This window comes from Nyctereutes procyonoides, unplaced genomic scaffold, assembly GCF_905146905.1.
Source record: "Nyctereutes procyonoides isolate TBG_1078 unplaced genomic scaffold, NYPRO_anot_genome, whole genome shotgun sequence".
NCBI lineage: Eukaryota > Metazoa > Chordata > Mammalia > Carnivora > Canidae > Nyctereutes > Nyctereutes procyonoides.
In genome coordinates this window covers 54,405,337-54,422,969 of record NW_026575020.1, presented here as the reverse complement: position 1 = coordinate 54,422,969, position 17,633 = coordinate 54,405,337, and positions in this window count along the sequence as shown.

Below are 17,633 nucleotides of genomic sequence, written 5' to 3'. Positions count from 1 at the left end.
GTCTCCAAGGCTTCCACTTCTGCTTTTCTTCATGCCGGTTGCTTCCTTGTTCAGTATCTTTAGATTCTATTCCTAGAGCTGGTCAGAAAGTGAAGGGCACCGAGGGAGCAAAGCCTCTGGGGACGGTGACGGGCGAGCCCCACAGGACCCATGCCCCATCCTACCCATCCCAGCTGTGTCACAGATCCCACAGGCATTTCCAGTGCCGAGAGCCCTCCTGCTCCCCCAAGTGGCATAGGCCTGCACCCTTCCCCCCTCCATCACAGCCCCAAGACCACAGGGCCCAGTTTCCTTCCTTCTGGGCACAGTAATTCCTCTGGTTTCCTTGCGGTCAGGGTGAGGAGCCAGTGGGGTGGAGCCAGGGCCAGTGTCCTTCTCCAGGCCTGGTGGCACCTGCAGTGAGGCCGCCCCAGAGCGCTCCCCTACTATGAGCCCGCAGCTCAAGGCCCAGACCCCCAAGCTGGCACAGGGACCTCAGAGTCCCAGTGATTCTTAGTCTTGGACGCATGTCCTCAGGCTGTGACCTTCCCTCCTATGCAGTTTGTAGTGGTCCCAGCTCAGGGCTGGGCACATAGTGGGGACTCAGCAAACTTGCAGGGACCCCTCTCACCCTGGTTCACCTGGAGCTTAGACTCCAAACACAAGTGCGCGCGCACACACACACACACACACACACACACACACACACACATCCTTGTGATGAGTGCCCTCAGCTTGCACAGTGTGGCCACATGAGCATAGGAAACCAGTCCTATCGTGTGACATGTCATCTGAGAGCTTGTGGTTACTCATTCCCAGTACCACCCAGAGGGAGCCCTGCACTAGCTCTGGAGGCCCAAGAATGCCCTTCCTCCCCTGCTCCTTGGGGCGTTTTCACTTTCCTGCTCCCTTCTGGCCACAGGAGCACCTTTCCCAGGAAGGTACAAGGGAACCAAAAAGACTCGCCCATTCTCCTTTGCAAGGTTCCAAGCACGGAGTTAGGTAGGCACCAGAAGAATTTCTAGGACAATGCAGTCATAAAGTAAAAGACTCATGAAGGGACGCCTGGGTGGCTCAGTGGTTGAACGTCTGCCTTCGGCCCAGGGCATGATTCTAGGGTCCCAGGATCGAGTCCCACGTCGGGCTCCCTGCATGGAGCCTGCTTCTCCCTCTGCCTGTGTCTCTGCCTCTCTCCCTCTCTCTCTGTGTCTCTCATGAATAAATAAATAAAATCTTAAAAAAAAAAAGAAAAGAAAAGACTCGTGAAGCTCCAAGATCAAGATCTTGAATGGAACAGGAGACTGTAGGAGAGGTGTCATCCTTGGTGGTGTACTTAGTCTAATAATTATCAACTCTCCCCAGAGGTGCACCTTTTCCAATTTAACCACCAAAAGGCACTGCTATGGTCTCGAATGTCAAGGTTAGGAGGGGGACCCACCAGACCGAGAAGCAGGAGACTAGGATCTCCTGTGGCTTGTCCACTTGGTGCTGGCACAATTGTCGGTAAAATATGTGGCTCCAGCAAAATGTCAGTGATCACAGCTGATCTGTGGTAGTAAACAGTATAATAATTATAAAAATACTCGAATGGGAGGTAATAATGTTGTTAGGTCAGCCTTTCCCCAAGGGAATACATCTTCACTCTAATGGAAGGCAATAGAGGAGTGCCTGGGTGGCTCATCCGGTTAAGCATCCAATTCTTGATCTCGCCTCAGATCTCAGGGTTGTGAATTCAAGCCCCACCTTGGGCTCCATGCTGGAGCCTATTTAATACATTAAAAAAAAATTAAAAATTAAAGAAAACAAGAAAGAATGGCAACAGGAAAATAGGGTTCAATAGGGAAAGAGAGATGTGCTTCACAAGTCTGTGGGGTGCGACTCCTCTTAGGATCACAGAGAAACATCTGGACTCCTGGAGGAGGAAGGCAGGGGTCTCAGTCCCTGCTGCATCCACCCTGCTCACCCCAATGGGTCCACAGACATGAAGGAAGAAGTGAAATGATGCATAATTGCCACACGAGGGGCACCTGGGTGGCTCAGTCCAACCTCAGGTCATGATCCCAGGGTCGTGAGATCGAGCCCCATGTCGGGATCTGTGCTGAGTGTGGAGCCTGCTCAAGATTCTCTTGTCTCCCTGTCCCTCTGCCCCTCCTCGTGCTTACTCTCTAAAATAAATAAAATCTTTTTAAAAAATTGCCACACGATGTCAGAAGATTAGGGAAGTGATACTTTCCCCATCACACCCTAATAACCACATGTCTACATGATTTAGGGGAAGACAAGCCTGAGAGCCCCAGGCCTGAGCTCCCTTTCTCAGGGTTGAGGTGTGCAGGGAAGTCCTACAACCGCAGGACCTTTCATCAAGTTCTGAGCCTTTTCCCAGTGTGGACGCACATGCTCGGAGGTCCGAGGGACAAGGGTGGACAGCGCGGAATGGGGACTCTCTGGGCGGACATGGTAGCAGCAGCCACTGCATTGAGTCCCGTGAAAGGCAGGGGCCCCAGAAAAGACTTGGGGGCCATTTAGCTGTGAGGCCTCTTGGCAGAACTTCCCTTTCCAATCCTTCACAGTCCCAGAACTGCCCTCTCCCCGGGGCAGTCGGTGGCTCCCACCCCTCTCCCTCTTCCTTTCTGGAGCTCAAGACCCCTCCCGCACTGTGGGTGCCCCTCAAGCGTGGCCAAGAGGCTGGGAACCGAGGGCTGACCAGCAGGAAGCGGCCACATGACTGGCTGTTGTAGAAGAGGAGCTGACAGTTGGGGGAGTCCGTAATGAGAGGGGAGGGGGGACCCAGCACCTGCTATGTGCCAGGTGCTTCGTCTCCAGAGGGTTAATATCTTCGGGGATCCCTGGAGGTAAAAGGGTAACAGGGAATGAGAAGCAGTGGGGGAAGCGCAGCGGGGAAGGAAGACCAGGAACTGGAAGCATCTGGAACCCGCCTGCCACTCCTCTGGACTCCCTGGGACCGCCTGCACCCACCTGCCTGCCCATCTCAAAGGAACCCACTCCCGCATGGCCGGACCCTCCAGGGACCCAAGCAGCTTGGCAAACCCCTATTCCAGTGCATTCCATAGCCCCAAGGTCACATCCAACCAGCTAGTCGTGGCCCATAACACACTCCCTTGCTTGGCCCTGGACACGCTGTGTTCTAGACAGAGATGGAAATGTGGGTGAGCAGCTGGGTGGCGGTCCAGGCCAGAGGCCTGAGTGCGCAGTCTGTCCCCCAGAGGGCTCCTGAGGCTTCCTGTTCACAGAGCTGCTGCTCTCACAGGTGCCTAGAGCTGGAGGGAATGTGAGAATGTCTGCACCCCGGAAAGAGGACCAGCAAGGAGACCTGTCCCACAGGGGCCTGGGGAGCACAGCGGAGTATCCGCTCAGGGCCTCCTCCTGGGTGTCCCCGGAGGGGCGCCCTGGGGCTCCTCCGAGTCCCAGCCAGGGGGACTGGGGCATCAGCAGTGGGAGGGGCCCGGGTCATCCCCCAAGGTCATTCGTTCACCTTCAGCCTCCTACAAGCCCCCTACTCATTCACTCAAGGCTGCACTCAAGTCATCCCCTCTGAAGGCACCACACCTGCCTCCTCCAGGCGCCTCTGAGCCCCTCCTGCACCCCTGTCCCCCACAGTGTCTGTTTCGGCGTTTGCTTGCCCAGGCTGGGGTGTCGCTGAATGCCCTCCTGCGCACGGTAAGACTCCTTGAAAGCAGGGAGCCCCAGGCTCCATGCCCACCGCACTGCCCAGGGAAGGGAAACCAGGACTGGGGACAGGTACAGAGAAGCCAGGCCATCGAGGCCTCTCCCGTCCTCATGCCAAACTCCATCCTCGGGAGGATAGAAAGGGATAGAACTTAAAACGGTGCGAGTGTGTTAAGATCCATCCAACTGAGCCCTGAGGACGTGAGCTTACCCTAAACCACCGCTCAGCAGAAACTAGGTCCGAACAGAGGCCAGCAGCCGGCACACCTAGAGGGGGCGCAGGGGCAGCATCCGGCGCTCGTGGCCATCCTCTCCCGGCTCCCCAGGGACACACAAAGTGGGCAGATGCCCGGGGGCAGCCTCCTGCCACCACTGGACCCTCATGTCTCCTGCATCACTGCTAATACCCTAGGAGGTGGGGGAGGTGATCCAGCCCCAGAGGATGCACCCCACCCTACCCTCCGCACCCCAATGGTGACATAGGGGGTAACGCAGGCTGGTCTGGCCCTGAGCTGCCTTCCACCTGCAGGTGTGTCTCGGGTCAGTGGGTCTGCATTTCCTTCTGTGAAGTGGGAGCAGTACTGCAGGCCCTGCATCCCCTCCTCCATGGGAGGCTCGCGGTGACAGCAGAGACAAGGACGCACCTGTCCCTCACTTAGGCTGCTGTTTGCTGAACTCATGCCCTGAAACGTGCTCACCTCTGCTCCTCACAGTCATGAGATAACTCACCTGCAAGAACCCCAACTTCTGTCTACCATACCACACCTCTCGAGTGATTGACTGCCCAGGGCAGGGGGAGAGTGGGTGCTAGAAGGCAGTGGAGGGCACCAAACTGCCACCCCAGGGCATGAGACAAGGAAGAGGTTGATGGGTAACTGAGGTTGACAAATTGGTGGGCTTGCCCGGGAGTCCTCACTCCGCTGGCCTCCCCATCATCGGCTTCTGCTTCCTCCTCCTCCCTCACCCAAGAGCAGCCCCAGGCCACTTTCTGGGTAGAATGATGCCAGACAAACATAAAACAGTTCCTGTTGGCTCTTGCCCCGTGCTGACAGAGGGTGGGCTGGGATGACCAGCAAGCTGTCAGTTCAAAAACTTCTAATATTGGCTTCGGGAAGCACATTTGGCCTCGAGTTTGACCATGTGAGCTTCTGACCCCTGGGAATGACCCTACCTCGGGAAGGTCAGAGACTTCCTCAAATGCACACACATACACCCCTATAACCTCCTTGACCCCACCGCTTATCTGTCCCAGCAGCCTTCCCACAGACATTTCCAGAAGCTGATAGAATGCATGTGTCTCAAAGGGCTAGAGGAGGCAACCGAGAGTCCATAGGACTTTGCAGTAGGTGAGCGCTAGTTATAGACGTGGCCGTGTCTCCCTCCTGTTCCAAGGAGCAGGTAAGGATTATACGTGCTGCCTGCTGGTACACGAGAAGCTAATTGTGTCACCTCACTTTGCCTGAGTCTGGTATTTCTTTCTGGTTTTCTGTACCTCCCTGAGATCCAGACAGGTTGGACCCACTTTCATTTCCTGAGTCTCTTAGTGTATCACAAAATGAAGAGTGTCTAAAAAAGGATTAATGAAAATCAGAGCATTTAACAAATCAAAGCTTTTCACATGCAACCTACACACACACACACACACAATTACAAAGTTTATAAAAATATTAACTCACGGTGTGGGCTGACGATGGGACCCAGATGCAGAGTTATGGGAACGATACTTTCCTTCCCAGCAGAGGAAGTCCCATAAACACCGGGACTTTAAGGACAAACTCACATAGGAATAAGGTCGAAACTAAGTGTGAAGAAGGGTTCTAAGGGGCAACTAGGTGGTCAAGTGTCTGCCTTTGGCTCAGGGCGTGATCCTGGGGTCCTGGGATCGAGTCCCACATCGGGCTTCCTGCAGAGAAACTGCTTCTCCCTCTGCCTGTGTCTCTGCCTCTCTCTGTGTCTCTCATGAATAAATAAATAAAATCTTAAAAAAAAAAAGAAAGAAATCCTCTAATATTGTGTTCCGGTAATGGTTGCACAACTATAGATTTACTTATAATTACTGAAATATACATAAAAAATAAGTTTTATGGCGTTACACCTAATTTTTAAAAAATAAATTTAGGGACACCTTTGTGGCATAGTCGGTTAGGCACCAGACACTTGGTTTCGACTCGGGTCATGACCTCAGAGTGGTGGGATCAAGTCCCACTTTGTACTCTGTACTCAGCATGGAGTCTGCTTGGGGTTCTCTCCCTCTCTCTCCCTCTGCCCTCCCCACTGCCTCTCTCTCTCTCTCTTTCTCTCTAAAATAAATAAATAAATTTTTAAAAAACAAATTTGAGGGATGCCTGGGTGGCTCAGTGGTTGAACATCTGCCTTTGGCTCAGGGCCTGATCCCAAATCCTGGGATCAAGTCCCACATCAGGCTCCTTGCATGGAGCCTGCTTCTCTTCCCTCTGCCTGTGTCTCTGCCTCTCTCTCTCTCTCTATGTCTCTCATGAATAAATACATAAAGTCTTAAAAAAAAATTTGAGGCCCATGGTGAGTGTGAGCCCAAAGACCTTCTCTCTACCACCATCTCCAGCCATTCGTCTCGATCTCTGTAAGTCCTAGCTCCCTCCTTCCTTCACCTGCCCCAATCTCCCTCAGTCCCTTCCTGGCACTGACCAAACGTTAATATTTCAAAGAGCTGATTCCTTCCTTCCTGCAGTGTGAGAGGAACAGGGAAGGCTGTCCACAAATCAAGTAGCAAAGTAGTTTAAAAAAACTTCCAAGAGAGGGAATGGGTGTCTCCCTCTCCCCAGGAAGTGAGGGATGAAGCTCGGTGGTGCAGGGACCGCTTATCAGTAGCGCTTGAAAGACGAGGTGTGCCCTGACCTGCCCTGGCCCAAGTCATTCCTACCTGGCCCCATTGCACCCTGAATTCCAACACCTTCCATGTTTCAACTCCTGGCTGTCCTCTCCCACCTTGGCTCCCTCCCAGCCCATCCCTGCCTGTCTGTTCCAGCTCTGATCGGCCCACAGGGGACACCTGAGGGCTCCAGAGGATGGGGTGGTGGGGTGCAGAGTCAGCATAGACTGGACAGGGTAGAGCAGGGGCGAGCCCGATGGCAGGCTGTGGGGCAGTGCCAGGGAGGTCCACCTGTCCCGGTCCTATTCCCAAGGTGGGGGGATCCAGGGAACACAAACCCGGCAGCGGGACCCAGCAGGCAGGAGGCAGTGCCCTCTGCACCCTGTAGAGAAGCTGCTCCCCCCAGGACCCAGGTCAAGTCGGAATTGGCCAGCGACGGGCGGTCCATGTCGCCACCTGTCGGTGGTTGCCAGAGCTGCCGGCTTTGTCGGGCAGGTAACTGGTCCATCTCTGCAAGCGGGGAGGCCCGGAGGCTTCTGTACACATAGCCAGGTGTGCGGCATTGATCCTTCCAGATCCCCCAGCCAGCAGACCAGGAAGAAGGGGCAGGCCCCGCCCCGTGGAGAGAGAATGTGGAGGCTTCAGAGAGTGGAGGGGGGGCCCTCTGTGGTGGACCAGGAGCCAGGGAAGGCAGGAAAGGGAGAAGCATGGAGAAGGGAACAGGACAGAGGCTGCCCAGGAGGGATGGGAGACACTGGAACTCAGACTCTGGGATGTCTTGGACTCCTGGTTCCCAGCCAGTGAGACCCAAGGGACGCTCAGACACCCATCCAGGCAGCCAGCTCTAAGCACCCCACCCCCACCCCCCTGGGACTGCCCAGCTGCCTGTTAGGTTGAGCAAGCTGTTGCTCTACTTGCCTCAATTAGACTGTTCTAGAAGACGGGCGGGGCTGAGGCTGCAGGTGGGGGTGGTGGGGCAGCAGCCTCACCTCTGGGACTGAGAAGTCAGAGGCAGGGAAACGCGTCAACCTCCCTCCCCTCTCTCCCAGTTAAGTTCTCTACCGTAAGGCTCTGGGTTCGAGGCCCAAGCACCCCAAGGCTCCCCGCCAACAGGAGCCCCTTTCTGAACGTATGTTTCGGCCACACGGGGAGGAGACCCAAGGATCTGGTGTCCAATCCCCAATCCTTCCACGGGATCAGATCCACCAAGTTGGCTCAGAAAGTGAGTGAATTCTGACGATCATAAAGAGCAGGGACTCTGGATCTCACGGCCTGGCTTTGAACCCCAGTCCTGCCACTGACAAACTGTGCCATCTTGGCTGAGTTACCAACTTCTCTGGGCCTCAGCTTGTTCACCCGTGAAATGAGGATAATGATCACACCAGTCCCCAGTGTCCACACCCCAGAAAGGTTTGGAGTTGCTATCTCTACTGGCTTTATCGCATCAACACCACCCTGCTGTGCTCCAGGGGAAGGTGAAGTTGAAGTGGGCCACAGCTTGTGCCTCTTCCTTAATCTCCAAAACCAACAGAGTAGCCTTCCTGGTCCTCGCTCTTCTGCAAGACAGCTCAAACTTCCTTCAATCCTTTTCCCAGGTCTTCTTTCCCCCATGACTAGGGTGTCCCTTTCTCATCTGTCCCTCATCATCCTACAATAGCCATTTCTTTGGGACCACTTTGCCGGCTCCAGGCCCACATGACCTCACACTTGGATGGGCTGCCCAGAACCCCAGGGTCAGGACAAGTCACTCCAAATTGACTTCAGGACAAGACCCCAGACGCCGCCGTACTTCTGAATCCACCAGGGGGCACTCTATGCCCAGGCATGGTTTATTAGTTTAGTTGACACTATTTAATGACCACCTACATTGTGCCAAACGCTGGCCCAGAGATGGGGACGTGAAGATGAAACTATGACAATTCTCCTTTCTGGGAGTTCACATTTTGGTGCGAAGCACATAAACAAAGACGGGAAAACAAAGGATTTCCTTAAAAGGTAGAAGTAGTACTCAGATCAAGGCAAAAGTCCCAGTGGCCTGGGTGGGAGGGGGCCTCTCCCTTCCATCAGACACAGGAAATGGTGCAGAGAAGTAGCCCCAGGGGTCCTCGATCCCAGCCCTGTGACCCTGCCCATGTCAGTCCCATCTGATTTCTGTTCTCTAGGAATTCTGGGAGAAGGATGAACAGAGCCCTTAAAAATTCCAGAAGGATATCTAGCCTGACCCCAAAGGGAGCCTCAGTTCTTGGGAGGTGTGAGAGGACGACAGGCCTCAGGTCCTTGGGCTCTCCCTCTTTCTACCCCACACACCCTGCCCCCATGGCAATCCCCTAAGTATGGAAAAGTGATTGAATGTTTCCCTGTGGGCCAGTCTCCCAGCTGGTCCAATGCTCCCCCAGCAGCCTTCATAGGACCATCAAGGAAGTCAGGGGTGGGGATGGTATACAAGTCATCCAGGTCCCCACCACAGGGCCCCCAGGCTTGACTAACTGTAACAGTCAGTGGGGTCCTGGTTAGGAATACAGCTTCCCAGGGCCACTTCAGACCTCCCGCATCAGGATTCTAAAGGGCTGGGACTGGGGATCTTTCATTTCAACAAGCTCCCGAAGATGATGCATACAATCAAACACGTTTAGGAAACTCTACTGTGCAGAATTTGGAACGCCCGGGACTCTACTTGGGCTCAGAAGTGGTGGATAGGATAGGATTGATTAGGATAGGGTAGGACAGGGGTGCCCGGGTGGCTCAGTCAGCCAGGCATCTGACTCTTGATTTCGGCTCTGGTCACAATCTTAGGGTCCTGAAGTCGAGCTCCACCTCAGAGCACATGTGAGCTCTCTCTCTCTTTCTGTCTCCCTTCCTCCCTCCTTCCCTCTTAAATTAATTAATTACTTAATTAAAACCTTATCTTAAAAAAAAATAAAAAGGGGCAGCTGGTGGCTCAGTCAGTTAAGCGTCTGCCTTCGGCTCAGATCATGATCTCAGGGCCTGGGATGGGTAGACTTTAAGAGTTCTTTAAATTCTTGGAGATGGAGATAGGCAACTCTGAAGCTTCCTCCAGACAGATTTCCCTTAGGCTCCCAGAGGTCAGGGCCATTAGGGTGAGAGTCCCATTCAGGAGGATGGCCTTGGAGTGCCAGTGAAGAGTTTAATGCTGCACTCATTGTGCCTCTGCGTCCTTGAGCATCAGACATATTTGTTAAACCATTGTGTGAGCAACGGAAAGATATCTAATGGTTATGGTTGTGGCAGTCCAGATCCTTTCAAAACTGTGTTAAAATTAGGGAATGCCGGTCCCTGGGTAGCTCAGTCAGGTAAGCACCCAACTCTTGATTTTGGCTCAGGTCATGATCTCAGAGTGGCGAGATTGAGCCCCACATCCTGCTTGAGGTTCCCTCTCTCCCTCTGCCCACCCCTGCCTGCCGCTTACACTTTCTATTTCTCTAATATAAATAAAATCCCGGGGGGGAACAGGTAGGATGGCTCGGACCACCTTTGGGTCATGGGTGAGGTTGTGGCCAGAGGCATCCCTGTTTACAGACCCTACAGCCCTAGCATGTGTCTTGTCTGGGGATGCTCGTAGGCCTGGGTCCTGGCAGACTGTGGATTAGGAGGGAGAAGGGCCTGGGAGACCCCAGAGAGGGGCAAGTATGCCCCAGGAGGGCAGCTAGAGGTGAAGAGGTTATGGTTTCTCTTTTTTTATATATATATTTTATTTATTTATTCATGAGAGACACACACACAGAGAGAGAGAGAGAGAGAGAGAGAGGCAGAGACACAGGCAGAGGGAGAAACAGAATCCATGCAGGGAGCCCGATGTAGGGCTCGATCCCGGGACTCCAGGATCATGCCCTGAGCCAAAGTCAGATGCTCAACTGCTGAGCCACTCAGGCGTCCCCAGGATGGTCATTTTAGAATGCATTTCCGCAGTGCCTTGCCCCCAGGAATGACGGGGTGGGGGACCTCCTTCCTGCCCTGCAAAGCTGAACTCCCTTTATGATCCCATGAGCCAGAAACTGGTCCAATGGACCAGATGTCCCTTATGCCCTCCAGGGGGAACCCAACATTGTGTTCAGGTGTTACCTGAGGTCCCTGTCTCCAGCTTCCTGCAAGGGATTCTTGGGCTCAGAGCTGGTCGGTGCGGCTCACTCCTGGGGGTGGTGGACACTTGGAGCGGTGCCTCTGTGACCCAAGGTGGGCAGATGGCCCTGGCTTTATAGCTTTCCTAGGGGGTGATTGTGGGCCCATCGTGACATCCAATCACAGCTCTCTTGCCTCATTTGGGATGATGAGGGGGCAGTTTCTTCTTTATTCTTTTACTGAAACATGAAAGATGAGGAAGCACACTCTCTCACCAGAGGAACTTCACTCTTCATGATTGCTCACCACCAGCCCTCCCTTGACCCAGATCTGTAGCCCATATCTGGGAAGGGGTACACAGATCTCAGTGTTCTTGGCCTACAGACAATAGATAATTGTCTCCATTTATTAATGCCATCTGCTTTCCTGGAGGAGGAAAAGAATCTCAACATGGTGCCAGGGAGACTCAGCCCCCATGTGGGGGTATCCCACAGCCTGCCTGAGAGAACCAAGCAACCACATTTGCAAGACTACACTTGTGAAGGATGCCCTACCAGCACATGGCCTCTCCCTGGGGCCTGCTGCATTCCTCAAGCGGCCTCGGTTCTGGCCTGCGCTGACAGACCCACTCCCCTTCCGCCTTGTCCAAGACCAGCCCAGGGGTTCCCGCTGAATTCCGTCTCCACCCCATTCAATATGGTAGAGCCCTAGTACCTCAGAATGGGACATGATTTGGAGATAGGAGTCTTGACAGGAATAATCAAGTTACCATGAGATCGTTAGGGTGGGCCTTAATCCAATATGTCTGGTGTCCTTATAAAAAGGGGACATTTGGACACAGGGACACAACATAAAGGAAAGACGGCATGAAGAACCACAGGGAGAAGACGGCCGTCTGCAAGCCAAGGAGAGAGGCCTGAACAGATCCTTCGTTCGGGGACCCTCAAAAGGAGCCAACACTGCCCACACCTTGATTTCGGGCTTCCAGCCTCCAGAACTGAGGCGACCCATTTCTGTTGTTGAAGCCACTCCGTCCGTGCTGCTTTGTCAGATGGCTCTGGCAAACTAATGCACCAGGCTCCCTGCTCACTGGTCTCCAAGAGGACGGGACCTCCTAATGACTCAGAAACTCCCTTCTTGACTTCCATGTTCATGATCAAGGGAGAAACTCTCAGCCGGCTCAGGCTGCCTCAACCCCCGACACAAATACATTGGCACACGCACACACATGGGGTGGCTTTGTCAGCCAAGAACAGGCCAGGACCTTATCAATACGGTGAAGCAGGTGCAGAATTCACACGGGCTGCTCCTCCCAGACACACCCGGCAGACAACAGCTGACGTGACACAGGAGGTGGGGTTCACGGATGACGGGGAGGGGGAATTGTGTGCCAGGGTTCAGGGTGGGGACTGATGTTGATGACAGGGTGGCAGGGAACAGGTTTTAATGAATATTGATGGAGAACTGATGAGCGAATGAACGAAAGGGTCAAACGTCATTCCCACGTCTGTATTCTCTGCCCTGAGGGACACGCCAGGCTTTCTAGTGAGGAGCCACCTGCATAAAAACCCTGCAAGCGGTGTTGGCGCTTCTGTGTGTTCCGTGGACACAAATCTAACCCAGTCTTCTCAAAATTGCAGTTATTTGGTTAGGTGGAGGTGGAGAGGGGGCACTGGGGGTCCCACGCACCTACACACACACTCTGTCTTCCCCAAGCCCCCCATCTTTAGCTTCCTCAAAAGTCCGCCCAAGGGCAGAAAGCACTGGAAAAAAACTTGGCAGGGTGAAAGCTGCCTATCTTTCTTGGAGGATGTGCAGAGTGAGAGGTGTGGCCAAGGACTGCTGGGGTCTGGCCTTTGTGAAGGGCAGGTGGTGACAACACCGGGGGATGAATATAGGGTGAGCTCACCTTGGGGTTCCTTTTCTTTTTCCAGATTAAATTTTTTAATATGTAATTGATTTTCATGGAGAAGGAAAGAGTAGGAGGAAGGAGGGAGGGAGAAAGGAAACAGGAGAAAGTCTTCTTGACCCTCATCTGCCAGACCCCAGTAACGCCCCCCCCCCCAGATTTTAACCTGTTATGGTGTCTTTTGACTCTTTGTGCAAATACAGGTATATATGAATATCCAAGGGAGGGTGACACTGTTAAAAACCTTCTCTTTTAAGTATGGGATTGAGTTCTTTTGAAAATTCTACTTTGCCTGTAGGGTGGGAGTGGGGAGGTGGCAGTCGTGCCAAGAGCATCTGCCCTCACCCTCTTTCTGCCCTGCACCTGGCTGTGATGACTACCCCCAAACAGTCCTGGTTAAGGATCAGATGGAATCTTCTCTAGCTGGAACTGAGTCATTTTTTTGTCTGTCTCTCAAACCCTGCTCCCCTACCACCTACCTCGATGCGTATGCACATGCTAGTGTGTGTGTGTATGTGCACGTGCACATGTGTGTACGTGCCTGGTTTTTGCTTCCACTATGGGAAGAGACAACAGAGACCGAGCCCTGCCACATCTGGTCAGCCCCAAGGGGTCCATATCTGAACCCCAGCTGACCAGGATGCTCCCCTAACCCTCGGAGCTGACAGCCCCAGGGCTCAGCTGGTGGCCTCAGCCCACTGCACCTGCTGCCCCACCTCGGATCCAGGAACCCCTGAGGCTGCTTGATGGACACATCCTGTCTCTTTCCCATGCCCAACTGTTGACAGGATTTGTGTGCCGTCAGTGCCAGGTGCCTGGTCGTGCTTCTTTGAAGAATGAAGAGGTAGACCAGAGGAAGAAGAGAGGAGCAGCAAAGTTTATTGAGTGATAGGATAAAGCTCCCAGAGAGGGAGGGGACCCGAGAGGGTTGCTGTTTTGGTGTTCAAAGCTAAAGGGTTTTGTAAGCTCTATGGAGGAACTATCTCGAGCATCCTGAGTGGGACTCCTGTGGACGGGGCCGCTGAGGTGTGCCCATCAGGGCTTTGATCGCGCACCTGTCTACCTACCGGGTTATTGTTCACTGTCGCTGGCCTTTTGGACTGACATCTGGAGACTAACTGCCTCAACTTGTGATAGTGACCCATGGTTTAGGGTGAATTGTTTTGTCTTAGGATGTTTTGCAAAGGTCACTCCTGTAGAGGCAGTTAGACAGGATGCTATTGTGGTGCTAAGCTGTAAAACAGGACGCTAGTGCGGTTTTGTCTTAGCTGTCCTGGCTTTTTTGCTTTCTAGTTGGGGACCCTGGGCTGACTACCTAAACGTCCAATCAATCTCTAACACATCTACACTGACTGCTAGTGGCAGAAAAACACCGGAGTTTTTCTGTGCCAGGGCTCCGCTCAACACCCACATCAGGGCAGGAGCCCAAAAGGTGTTTGCACAGTGAGAGGAACTGGCTGGTCGCATGCTGCCCAAGTGTTCTCAGGCTTAGGGTCACAGTCTCTAGGTGGGCCTGGGGGGGTCTGTAAACCAGGGTGGAGAAGGGGATCCAGGAATACCTGGATCAGAGTCCTGGCTGGCAGAAGCTCCCAGTTTAGACTCAGTGCCCTGCTTACGGGCTTACAGCAGGCTCTATGTCCCCTATAATCCCCCAGAGGGGTGTTCACTCCACCCAAATGACACTGGGCAATGTCTGGGGACACTTTTGGTTGTGTCCAAAACTAGGGGATGGTATTGTTGCTGAGCACCGAGTGGAGTGGAGGGGAGGGCAGGGATGCTGCTCAGCATCCTACAATGCACAGGACGACACCTGGCACAAAGAATGATCCGGGCCAAATTTCAGTGGTTCAAGGCTGAGGAACCCTGTCCTACAGGCAGACTCAGGGCAGCACTGGGGCACCCTGTGCCCCGAGGCCCCAGTGCACCCACCCATGCAAACAAGAGCCCAGCGGGCCTCTCCGAGGGGATTCCTGGAACCAAGGGAACCAAGACCTGCAGGCCTGGGCCCCCGCTGGGTGCTGGGCCCAGAGACACAGGGAGGACCGCTGTAGGTGTAGGCCTGGGTCGGGGGCTCACAGCCTAGGAGGAAACAGGAAAAAGGTCACAGGCGACGGCAACCCCCCCCTGCCCCGCCCCGCCCCGGACCGGGGGCTGAGCCGGAAGCAGAGGGTCTGGGCCAGGCCCCAGGCCGGCGAGCCCTGCCTCACCACCAACCCCCAGCCGCCCGCGGAAGCGGAGCCAGCCGGTCGGGGCCGGCTCGCCCGGGCGGCGGGGATCAGGTTGCAGGGATGTCGGGGAGGGGCGCAGGGGGCGGGGCGCGAGGGCGCAGGGGGCGGGGCGAGGGTGCAGGGGCGGGGGCGGGGCACGAGGGCGCACGGGACGGGGGCGAGGGCGCAGGGGGCGGGGGAGGCGGGGCGGGGCGCGAGGGCGCACGGGGCGGGGCGCGAGGGCGCACGGGGCGGGGGCGAGGGCGCAGGGGGCGGGGGAGGCGGGGCGGGGCGCGAGGGGGCGGGGGAGGCGGGGGCGGGGCGCGAGGGCGCAGGGGGCGGGGGAGGCGGGGCGGGGCGCGAGGGCGCACGGGGCGGGGCGCGGGGGTCGGCCTCGGGTGGGGCGGGGCGCGGGGGTCGGCCTCGGGTAGGCCGGGGGCTGGGGGCGGACCCCCACGGGAGGGACGTGGGAGCTCCGAGTCGACCGCACCCCCACGTCCCAGCCCCCCAGGTGCGTGGGGGCCGGCGGGCTGGGTGCAGAGGCTGCGGAGGGAGCCGGGCACCGCGCGGTGCGCCCCAAGCCCAGGAGGGCAGGGCCGCGGCTGGAGCGCTCGGTTAGGGACCCTATAAAATCTTCGCGGGCGCCGTCGAATGCTGAAGCTGACTTCTTCGTGCCCCCCGGGGGGCGGTGAGCCAGAATGGGACTCCCCGGGGCCCTGGTTTGCAGGGGCTCCCCGCGGCTGCGCGTCCACCCAGCTCTGCGCCAGCCCTTGAGTCCGGGCCCCGCAGGCGCATCCTCAGCACAGCGTGTGCCTCGAGGTCCCCTTCAACAGCTGGGGTCCCCGATTCCGGGGCTAACGCAGAGCTGGAGGCTCAGGATGCAATTTATATATATTTTTTTTAAAGATATTATTTATTTATTCATGAGAGACACAGAGAGTAAGGCAGAGACACAGACAGAGGGAGAAGCAGGCTCCATGCAGGGAGCCCAACGTGGGACTCGATCCTGGGTCTCCAGGATCACGCCCTGGGCTGAAGGCGGCGCTAAACCGCTGAGCCACCCGGGCTGCCCAGGATGCAATTTATGGATGAGGAAAGCAAGTCGGAGGAGCCAGCAAGAACGAGGTCCACGAGGTCCGCTCTGAGGAGCGAGGAAGCGGGATGTCAGACCCTTAGGGATCCAGGAGGGAGCCGGCTCTCCCCCGTCCCCTCAGCCCTGGCCTGGACTGAGGCTGCTAGCCCCCAGCGGGCAGGGACCAGGCCGTACTTCTCTCTGTCCCCAGATCAGGAGCTCAATAAACATTAGCTGTTGCCTGAAGGCGGTTCAATCTCCGCTCTTCACCCTGGCGCCTTGACGTCTGGGCCCCAGGTGACCCTCTTAACACCACACCGACCCCTGCCAGTCAGGGCCTGTCCCTCTCCTTAGCATCTCCCTCCAATCCTGGCAACTTGCTATCCCACCCACTCTGGGGACCTCATACCTGAGGGACAACAGAGAAAAGGGAAAATGGCACCTCTGGAGGCCAGAACACAGTGAAATCTGGCCTTGAAAGCAGTGGACAGAGCCCTGGACAGCTAGCTCCTGGATGCTCTGCCTTGGGGGACTCTCACGGAGTGACCTTGAGGAACTAGAAATGAAATATGAACTCAGGCTGTTAGTACCTCCATTTTACAGACCAGGAAACTGAGCTGCCCAAGGTCACAAAGCTGGGAAGCAAGAGCCTGGGATCCAGTCCCACAGCTGTCTGGCTCCTAGGTCATGTTCTCTCTGCAGAACCGCCTCCTGCTCAAAGGGCAGTTGGCTTCTGGTCCTCGCTTCCTTCCCTGTACCGTGCAGTCACCCACACCCCACAGAGGGACCCACCACCCCAGCCTTCATCCATCAATATCCCTTCTCCAAGGAGAGGAAGGTCAGAGCCGCGCCCTCAGCCCAAGGATGAGGATGAGGTCAGAGCATTACCCAGCTGGAGCAGATGCTAAATAATTCATGTGGCTGCTGTGAAGCGGGGGGCTGCAGCTTCCGGGAGGGCCCAGAAGGCACGCAGCAGACAGGAAACAAAATCTGATCTCTTCCACCTGAGCCTGATCTCGGCACATCCCACGGGGCTGGAGAAAGTTTAGTGACAAAGGGTTGGAGGGCATGACCCCGGGCAAGTCATTTCACCAGTTTCTCGCTGCTCTTATGTGAGGAGTGAGAAAGTGCCCGGAGCCAGTGTAAACCAGTATAAACTGGAATGCTGGGTGTGGCCCCTGGCAGGTCCTCAGCAGGGGTATTGATCATCCCCTGACCCAGCTCTGCCTTCCCACAACCCCAGTATCTCATTCAGTGGTGCCCCTCCAGCATGCCAGGCAGCAGCAGAACTATGAGAGGGGCTGTCCCCCTCTCTTGCCTCATCCCTATTTGCCCAGACTTTGTGGGGGCAGGGATGGGGATGGGCATACATCTTGGCTGTTTCCCGAGGCCCGGTTTCCTCCCTTAGAATAAATCTCCAACCCAGAAAAACTTAGTTGGAATCAAACAGCCTTTGTTGGTCAAGAAGGGAGAGACTGGGTTAAAAATACGTGTTAGGGGGCAGCCCCGGTGGCTCAGCAGTTTAGCGCCGCCTTTAGCCCAGGGCGTGATCCAGGAGTCCTGGGATCGAGTCCCACGTCGGGCTCCCTGCATGGAGCCTGCTTCTCCCTCTGCCTGTGTCTCTGCCTCTGTCTCTCATGAATAAATAAATAAAATCTTAAAAAAATATATGTGTGTGTGTGTTTGTTAGGGACACCTAGGTGGCTCAGCGGTTGAGCGCATCTGCCTTGGCTCAGGGCGTGATCCTGGGGTTCTGGGATGGAGTCCCACGTTGGGATCCCTGCAGGGGGCCTGCTTCTCCCTCTGCCTATGTCTCTGGCTCTCTCCCTCTCTTTCTCTCATGAATAAATAAAT